This window comes from Rhea americana, unplaced genomic scaffold (assembly GCF_003343005.1).
Source record: "Rhea americana isolate MKP2758 unplaced genomic scaffold, rheAme1 scaffold_55, whole genome shotgun sequence".
NCBI lineage: Eukaryota > Metazoa > Chordata > Aves > Rheiformes > Rheidae > Rhea > Rhea americana.
In genome coordinates this window covers 2,820,195-2,830,306 of record NW_028186701.1, presented here as the reverse complement: position 1 = coordinate 2,830,306, position 10,112 = coordinate 2,820,195, and positions in this window count along the sequence as shown.

Genomic DNA, 10,112 nt, shown 5'->3' with positions numbered 1-10,112 from the left:
GAAGAAACAGAGTTAGGAGAAAGACAGGCATGCATATGCCTCCAGATACTATACTTTCACTGAAAATAATCACTGATTTGTAATTTCCCCTATATTCTTGTAATTTTTGGTGCGAAAAAGGAGAGGTCACCTGTAACAGAAGTTTTGTATGATCCAGTAGAGATTATTGTAGTTCATTCCCTGACTTAACTAGATGCTTTATCCTTTGATTTCTGACTTGACTTTTCATAGAGTAGAGAATTAAATTCAAATTCTTTGTCCTTGCATATGGAAGAAAAGCACTGGCACTGATCTGTGCCAGTGCTACCAAAAGGTCGAACTAATGATTGAGATGTTTTCTGCAGCCAAATTCTTCTTTGAGAACTGAACTCTGCAAGGGAGGGTAGATCTAGCTTGGAYTGGATGGTGCCGGTGAAGTGTTAGAAGCCAAGACAGGAGCCACTGCAGGATCTGGGCCTGAACAGGAGAGTGGCAAGGGAGTTMCTGGGTCTAGAAGTGTAATCCTTAATCTCGCTAAACAAGCACATCACACAGTCCATCTTTATATAATTGTAAATTCTGCTTTATAAGTAAGGTGTTTTGCTTTGCCATCGRTCTCCTTTCCAAACCTCCTCTCCCACTGGATGATGGTACCATTGTTTAGTATTTAGAAACTCTTTTCTAATTTGTGGACAGTTTRTGCTGTAGCCAAAGCAAAAGCTTATTGCACTCGTAAAAGTAGAAGTATGCTAAGCATACTTAAGATTTAATAAATATTATCTTGTTTTAAATATAGCATAACTGTAATGTAAAAGCATTTTTTTTTTTTTGCACCCAGTGGCTCTGTAAAACTTTTAATGCCATTGCTGGGAAGAGGCCACAKGCCTTATGCTACTTGTGCCTTATGCTCACTGTGTAAGACCCCAGTCCTGGCCTGCTAGGATTCTTAAAAACTTGTTATAAGAATTGGCAGCACAAGCTGGAGTTTGGTTGCAGRTTTCTCTTGTTATGATGAGCAATTTGGAAGGCATGGAGTAATTTAGCCTTTAAAATGTGAACASAGATTGAAAGCAGAGCCCCTGGAACTATAAGCAATCCACTGACAGTCTACTTATTTAAAAAGCACAAAGTTTAAGAAAAGGTGAAGCAATTAAGCAAGAAAAAAAAGAAACACATTATAGGACAAARCACCATCTTGGCAGTCAAGGTAACCTCCCAAGCCTCACACAACACTCAGTCCAGTGCTGGAGCCATGGGCTGACAGCTGTGGAGAAACTCAATCATTTATAGAAGGGTGAGATCTTCCAAACTGGTGGAAGGGAAGAAAGAAATCACCCACCTCAGCTCCAGTGTCCCTCACTGGTGAAACCTTGAGCTATTCACTGTGACCTTGGTGATGAGGACCATCCCCAGCTGCARGCATCAGCACCAGCTCCATGGCATCAATATTGCTGTACTGCATACAGYACAGATGCCACATATGGCTAAGGACTAACTGCTTTGAAGCTGTAGTGACAAAAAGCAGTAAGGACAAACCATTAGCAAGGTCTAAGTGTCTAACTGWTATATATTTATACATATATTCAGTTGTGACAATATTGGTTTTTTTATTAAAATAATTCTTTTCGGTGTTTTTAACCCTACATGCTATACTTATAAAGCAGAAGTCTGTAAGATTTAACTTCATAACTTGCCTCAGTCTTCATATTGCAAAGATAAACCAGTCAAGCGTCATTTCCTTTTTGTTAGGGCTGCAGGCAGATAGCTAAGCTGCAGAATAAGTCGTGGCCTGGAGTTAAGTGAACTGAACAGGACATGAGAATCTATGACATGAGAAATTACCAGACATGACAGATAAAAAATGTGAGGACCTGACAAAAGCTACAGATAGCATCATGAGGGATGCATGGATTTTATAGGTGATTAAGGGGGAACAAAGTGAGAAAGAACTGAAAATCACAGACAACTGGACAGGAGCACTGGGGACCTGTGGCAGAATACAGCCTTGCAAGTCCCACAACACGTATGTAGTAGCCACATCCGTWAGAGCATCTAAGGACAAGTTTTCCTAGCTAATAGTATAAAAAATATAAAATTTGGATATGGGTGTAGCAAAACAAAAAGTAAAAAAAAAAAAAATAATTGTCAGTAGATTGTTTATTTGGGACAGAGCTGCCRTGGAGAAAGGGTACTGAAAAGAAGGGTCAAGAAATGGAAAAAGGATAATAAGTTATGCAAGGCTGTACAGTAGCATCCCCTGTGCTCCACCACAGCTACACSAGGGTAATAAACCAAAATTGTTCCAGTCATAACGCACATGTAAAACCTCCTTCCTCAATCAGGAGGACTGGAGGAAGTGGGGTGGGGTGCCTTCCCTCACAAGCAAGAAAAAACCTGTGACAGATGGATTACATATCCTGGTGTCATAGTGTCAATGCTTGTTCCAGGCTTGAAAACACCGTCATGATGCTAACCAGTTTCTGACTCTTTTATTCTTCTCTGTTATGACAGATGCTTAATATCAAAAATTTACAAGTTATTCTTCACTGGAATTCATGTTTCCTGAATATGGTAACRTGACTTACACGTGGCATTCTAGGCATGTTTTACATTGATCAYGTATAGTTTCCTTTTCCCACTGGATCTACTTGATCCAGCAAAATTTCCTGTGTCACAAATAAAGCTACTTAATCCACCTAAGTTTCTTTTACAGCTACAGTAAATAAAAGCAAAATGCAGAGAAACGAGGAAATGGCTAAATTCTCCTCCACCTATGTTTCAATTAAAGGTAACAAAGAAGTTTTAAAAGAATAAAACTCCTCCAAAGGACAATGAATGTGAGGGAACATTTCCCTTGAGAAGCTTTTATTTATGATGTGGTCAGGTATATTGATCTTTCAATAAAAACAGTTGACTTAATTTGTCCCAGAGCAGTAATTATACTTGAAGAGGAAAAAAGTGAACATGTATTTACAACTAATTAACTGTCTAATAGGCTTATTATTCCAATTTCCAGAATGTTTTGTAGAAAAGTTCACAGTGAGCTCTAACTAGCTGTTTCTGTATAGTGTGTCATAAGCAAAAAGAATAGATGTTACCTTCTTGGAATGGTCAGCTACATAACAATGTTACTTTATTTATCATGAAAATAGCAGTTGATTAATTTGGGACTCTGATTCAAAGTATGACATTTGTTTAATTTCAAACCTGAATTTTTTTTCCTTTTTGCTTGTTTGTATGAACATTGTTTAAAAGTCCACAGCCCCCACATTTACTAAATAGGTCATATTCTTTCTGGATATTCTGACATACTTCAATAAAGCACACTGGAGTTTTCCAGTGTTAGTGTCCAAAACTGTTTCCTCCAGAATCAGTGTTATAACTAAGTAGAAATCTTTGGCAAACAACTTTCTATTGCATATTTCCTGACAAATATTGCATCTTTGAAATCTTCTAGGATTAAGAGAGCTTAACTTGAAGAGTACAAAATGCTTGCAAAAGTCAAATAAGATCAAGGTATGGAACCAGTAAAAGAACATTTTTATAGCTTGATTGATAGTAAATATTATTTTTGCCTTGGTACTTAAGAGAGATTTTTATTTTCTATATTATTCTTTGGCCCTTCTGAAATGCAAGGATCAAATGGTGAACTGGAGTCTTTGTGTAAGGCCTTAGGTATATGTGCTTCCTCTTCCCAATCTCCTTCCCTTACAATTTTCCTACTAGCTTTACCAAAACAAACAAGATAGCTTTGTCTGTTCAGAATCTTTATTTTAGACAAAAATATATCAGTCATCCCATACCGTAAGCTGTAAACCCGCCTGTTTGTTCAACAACTCACCTTGTACATACAGATTGAACTTATGTTGCCTTTCAAAATCAATAAAGCAGAAGATTCCCCGCCTCCCATTGTATTTCTTTTTCAATTCAGAAACCAAGCCAAGGCCTCAGGGTAAATAGAGTAAATCAAGGACAAAACACCTTGTAAAACCTATTTTATAGGACATATCCCTATAGATTCCATAAGCCCTTGGAAGAATGGCTGTAATTGTAATTTTTTTCTGAAGGATCTGACATCTCTGATGGCTCTTTCATTGAGGAAGAAGTAGGATGGACTGGGATTTCTTTTTGTTACAGTCCTCCTTTCCCAGGGCGCAGGCTGATGCTGGTTTCCTATTATAGAAGTAGGAACAGAGTTTAGGACAGTGAGGATTGTTCTGAATTCTAGATGGCTTTATCTTATCCATTAGAAGACATAATAAAACAGTCTGAAAATTTTTATTTTATGGTAGCTGTAACATTTCTTAAATTAATACACATTTTGAGGTGGTGATTGTTTGTTAGTATAAGTGGCTTTGGCCTCATTAGAATATAATGGGTTTTCAAGGTTAGTACTGTATCATGTAGGTAGTAATAATAAATAATTTCCTTGTCAGCAGGGAGTCAATGAATATTTTGGGACTCCATCTGCAGACTATTTGGCTAGCAGGAATACACTCTACATATAGTCTGCTATTGATGTGCCTGTACAACTCCTGTTAATTATAATGGGGATTATAAATGGACATCAAAGCCCAGTTTGTGAGCTCTCTGAAGCCCTGATTCTGCAAAGGCTTATGAATGTGCTTAATTTTGCACACTGTTAGTAGTACTCTTGAAATTGATGTGACTTACCATTAGCTACATGCTGAGTGTTTGTAGGGTTGGGGCTTGGTGGTGATTTTATATAGCGTTTACTTCACTGACTCCAGCAACTTTACTTGTTATGATTTGCATTAAAATGACAAACAGAAGAGTATTGACCTGAAGGGGAAATACAATCCGAATTCTAAAAAAAGAGTTGAGATAATTACTTATTTTCATAAGTACCCTTCAAAATTCTCTTTTTTAAAAAGAAAATATAGTCTTTCCAAAACTTAGTAGAGCTTATTCTGCAAAATTCATTCTGCCTTCTGTTTTTCTACAGAGCACAATTTCAGCCTAACTAACTTGATCAGGAGAGTCAGTAACAAGACCAGAACCACCTACACAATGACTATGACAACTGCATTGTTGTAGTAGTCTAACCAGAGGCTACACAATTATATCTTTATCAGAGAGCAATGGGTATATTGGTTGGAGAGCTATAGTATTTAAAAGCCCCACCCAACAACACGTATGAAAAATGACAGTGTTCCAGGTAGCAAAAGTAAGAAAAGGAGAAAAAATTAAGGAAAGAAGACAAGCGTGGGATTGAGCAGAATTATTCCTCTGCTGGTCACATCTTAAGTCAGGGACTTCAAAGAATTAAATCTCTTCTCACATCATAAAATGCATGCARGAGAAATCTAAGCGGGCTTCAATTTCTCACACGGTGGAGGCGAGCTGTCCCTTTGTCCTTGCTCCGTTCGTGCCGCCCTGTGCGATTTGTCTCTGTCAGACCCATGCGTTTGAGTACCAGCACTCCAGAGTCCCAGTTTGGGCCATGCTCCTGTGCTAAATGGATGCGCTGTAGGATATTGACTACCGCGAGCTTGACGAGGCTGCCGTTTTGACAAGGTGAAAGAGGTCATTATATTCACCGCTGGGACACCGCCAATATAAATCTCATTCTTAAGGAGACACAATGTATTTAAAAGCCAAGACACAGGTCTGATAGTATCCCGGGTATTGCCTAAACAATACAGTTTTTGAAGATTGCTGTATAGTAGGCAGGGTCACCCAAAAATGCTAGTAAACAGTAGGCTTCTCATTGCCCTCTACAGTGTAATATCTGTATGTGGGATCAATTCGGGAGACCTATATTGAAGCTTTCTGTGTCAAACAAAGCTCCTCAACAACATTTTCTGTCTGAGGGGAAATTAATGAATGCCAGCCCCTTCCACGGGGGAGATGAAAACTTATGCAAATGAGCAAACCTCCACAAACCRCTGCTTTTCTTAATCGTCCTCATCTGTCCCACCTCTTTTTACGGTTAAGTGAGTTATAGCAGCCCTAAAGCTGTAGAAATCCTAGCACTGTTGCCACTAGAGACTAGGGCTGAATCCCAATGAGTGGAAAACACTGATTAAATGACAGAACAGTCTTTTCCATTCCAGTAACTCCAGTGGTCAGGCATTGTGATAGCAAGGACTGTTTGAATGTCAGCGAGCTAAAAAAGCTTTCACATTCATTATCATTCTTTACATATTCGGCCACAAGGTGGGTCCTGGGCTTGACGGCCTCCTTAATGCTCTCTTCAGACTGAACAAAGTTAGGAGAATCTTGCTAAACAATCTCGTATGGCAGCAGGGAAACTTGCACACTTTTGCAGAACCCTAACAACTGAAGTTCTGCCGCAAGGAAGCTATTTTAATGCCCAAAGGACAAAGCAGACTAAAATGTAGCAAACCATATATTATCAAAGAAGTTTTTATTGCAAAAAGTGTAGAGAGAAAGAAGACTGCTGAGTTCTTATACAGCCATGTGACCTCTGAAAAATTTACAAAACAAATATTAAATTGTAACATGCTTCTTTGCCTACAATTCATTTATTATTTAGTATTTCTCTGTGTAAGAAAATAAAACAATACATACTTCCAGAGCAAGCACATAAACTGCCATCTAGATCACTTCTTTCTGATATATCCTTTGAGACAGGCTGCTGGTCTATGGTTTAGACGCCCGTAATTGTTAATACAGATTTGTTATTAGAGGTAACTCTTTTTTTTTTTGCCTTTCTAGTTATTTTGGCAAATTATGGCACAGAAGATATCTGTGGTATCCCTATGCTGAAGTCTGAATAACTGATATATAAAAATCTAAATTATATTTTTGAAATAAATATCAGTGTTCTAGTAGGGTATTGTCCCTAGTACTGATTCATAAGAGGCATAGCAGCCTCTAATGAAGAAAAGTCTGAGTTTGGCCCTGCTAAAAGCAGGGCTTGAACCAAATGACATCCAGAGAACCCTTCTAACCTAAATTATTCTTTGATACTCCCTTGTGAAGAAATGAACTCCAAAGATTTTCTACTAGCRGTTTATAATATATTTCTCCCTTTTTGGGGGGCACAGCTGATGTGGAAGCCTTCTGCTGGCACTCTGCACAGCAATGAAATCGTGGCTATGTAGCGCAGGATGCTGACAAAGCATATATTTGTCAGAGACTGCAGTACCTGCTTTCCTTTGGACCAATTCCTAATAATTTTGTTCTCCAGAACCCCTTTTTTGGTCTTATCTCACATTTCACATGAACATTCATCTTWGTTTAAATCCCTAACCTTTCAGTATGCAAGGGCACAGATAGTTGTTTGTAAGAATCACATATATCTAATATGCCCTCTATCTTTCTGCCTCTCTTGCAATTGCCTTTCCTGATGTTTCCATGCAGTCTGCTGTCAGGGCATCTTTCCTCTCATTGTTTAGTATTCAATTCACTGCTTATAGGCTTAATCCTCTTCACTCTCTTCTATTAAAAAGGGGATTAAGCATTTCTAAAAATAAAAATAAGTGTTTAAAAGTTTGAAAAGGTGATGCAAGTAACTGTGAGCAGTTTACTGCAGTTTAAAGAGTTCAAACAATCTCTAATTAAACACCAGTGTCAAAGAATGCTAAATGATCCAGGAATGATCCTGGACAGCGATATAGCTAGTCAAATTGTACACTGACACTGGCAGAATAGTTATATCCCTACATTCTGCTAGGAAGAAAGTTAGAAAGTTAGGAGCAGCCAATTTTTAAAAGGTGACTTAATGCAAGACTGACAGCATGTCAAGCTGAAAATTCAAGCGCATTCTATTTCCTGTAACTTGGCAATACCATCTTGGCTTGATATAAGCTCTGCAGTATATTACTCCAAACTTATTTGTTGCTGATCCCAAAGAAACAGAGCTGTTCAGAAGAAAATTCTGCAAAACCTTACACCTTATCTGCCCATTACAAATTAACTACTTTCAAACAATAATCCTTATTTCTGCCTCTGACTTTTTTTGAAGCATATTTACTAATAATCCTTGGAGTAAGCAGAAGCTTAGGGTATTTGCTCAGGGWTTAAGAGAGACTTCTGGAAATGTTCACAGTCATTTCTCCTTCCTAGCAGGTATGGGAGAGCAATGAACTTTACACTGTCAAAAGTGGRCTTACATGGCACTCACAAATTCTCTTGTAACACGTGCTCTTGTAACACTTGGTTGAAGTTTAAAGAATGCAGTAAGGCAACCATAGGAGGCAATTTTAAACTAAATTTGTGAGGAGAAATGAGTAAAAGCTGAGTGACTTTAGAAAGGCATCAGCTATAGAGAAAGCTATAAAAGTCTAATCAATAACAATGATGTTCTAAAAAAGTATTTGGAAAAGAAAAAGAATGTAGATAAAGCTAGTAGAAATGTTACATGAGATCATCCTAATGACTGGGAGGTCGCTGCAAAAGCCATCATCTGTTCTGTGGATTTTCTACAGTAGGTTCATAGAGAAACTGGCAAGAAAAGGACAAGACATTTTTTTTTTTTTTTTTTTTTTTTCTTTTTTTGTAGTAGTTAACTGGCTGGTTTAAGTTGTCCAAACTAAATTTTACTGTCCTGGACAAAATACTTGTGGTTAGATTTTTTTCTGGGGATATGATACACCACTGACTTTTATGCTGCCTAGAACATTTGTAGTCACCTCTGTTTTGTCATTTAAATCAACAAAATAAAGTGGTATGTTCAAATTATTGCAAAAATCAGGAAAGATTCAGAGGCAGGAGATGAGAATCATGAAGGAGATGCAAAATTTCTTTTAAGAGGAAAGTCTGAAAAGATTTTGATTGCTGCACTCACTGACTTGATGAAAAGATTTGTCCAAAATTTTAATGCTTTGATGAACTCCTTACGCATTTTTTTCATGCTTTTAGCATATGAAATTCCTAAGTTCCTTAAAGTATATAAAAATGGAATTGGGGAAAACATAATGATCCTTTTCCAAATCATCCGTAGATTTGTACCTCCATGTGCAGGTACATGCAATTCTTCTGTAAATGTTAGAATGTATTTAGATCTGAATTAGTGTTTGACTTGAATGCATAAGCACTGTTCTGTGTTTCTAAAAGTGTTTTAGCTTAAGTCAGAGTAAAGCTCCATGTCCTATATGTTGATAAAACAYTTTGTATATATTGATAAAATTCTACTGAGTATAGCATAGTAGTCCCAATGAAAAAATGGGGGGTTGAGGGGGGCAGGAAGGGAAGGAGAAGAGAAGAGAAAGGAAGGGGAAGGACTGAACAACCTCAAGCTTTTCATTAGGAAAATGCTGACTTAAAAGAGTCAAGAAAGATCATACTGCCAGGTGCACTACTGAAATTATTATACGGCTCACACAAATGTTACATTAAAAATAGCTTTAAAAATAATCAGGCAACCAACTCTTTTGAGAAAAAATGCTCTTGTCATAGAATCAAAATATAAAATAAGATCCACAAAACTAACTTCTGTAATTAAGAACCAAATTTATGTGAAGGAGAAGGGAAAGTAACAAAACCGTAAGGATTAAGTTGAGTACATCAAGGAGTATAAGACTCATAATAAAGTTCAGAAAGCAGGAAAAATAAATAAACATGAACTATGCTATCCTTAATGGAAGCAGTAGCTGCTAAAAACTTCAAGGTTTTATTTTGATGGGGTGACAGCAAATRTTATTTCTCAAGGACAATGAGGGAATATAAAATTCAGGTAGAAATAGCATCCAAAAAGGGCAAAGAAGCTAATACTAGTAACTCTATGAGATTAWTTTTAAACAAGCACAACTAACTTTGCTATTTTCCTTGAATTCATGAACTGAAATGGCTGAAGTTATTGACTAAATTCACAGAGGAATTAGATAAAAAATAACAAAAAATAAGAGTTAAGAATTTTTCCCTTCAAATGTTTATTTTAATATTTCCCATTGGAAAATGTAAATTTGTCAATATCAAAATCATTTATTTTGTGGGCTTGTACTAGTTCAGAAATTGGATAAGTTTCATGAATCTTAGGTAAAGGGTTTTGATCAAAGCAAGAGTGTCTGATTCTATATCTGAGACCCCTGCGGTGAGGCTGGGTATCCCACTATCCTCTATATTCAAATAGCTTGATTGTTAAGGTAGTATGATAGAACTTACAATAACAAAAATATTATACTGCATTTGAGAAATTGATGTCA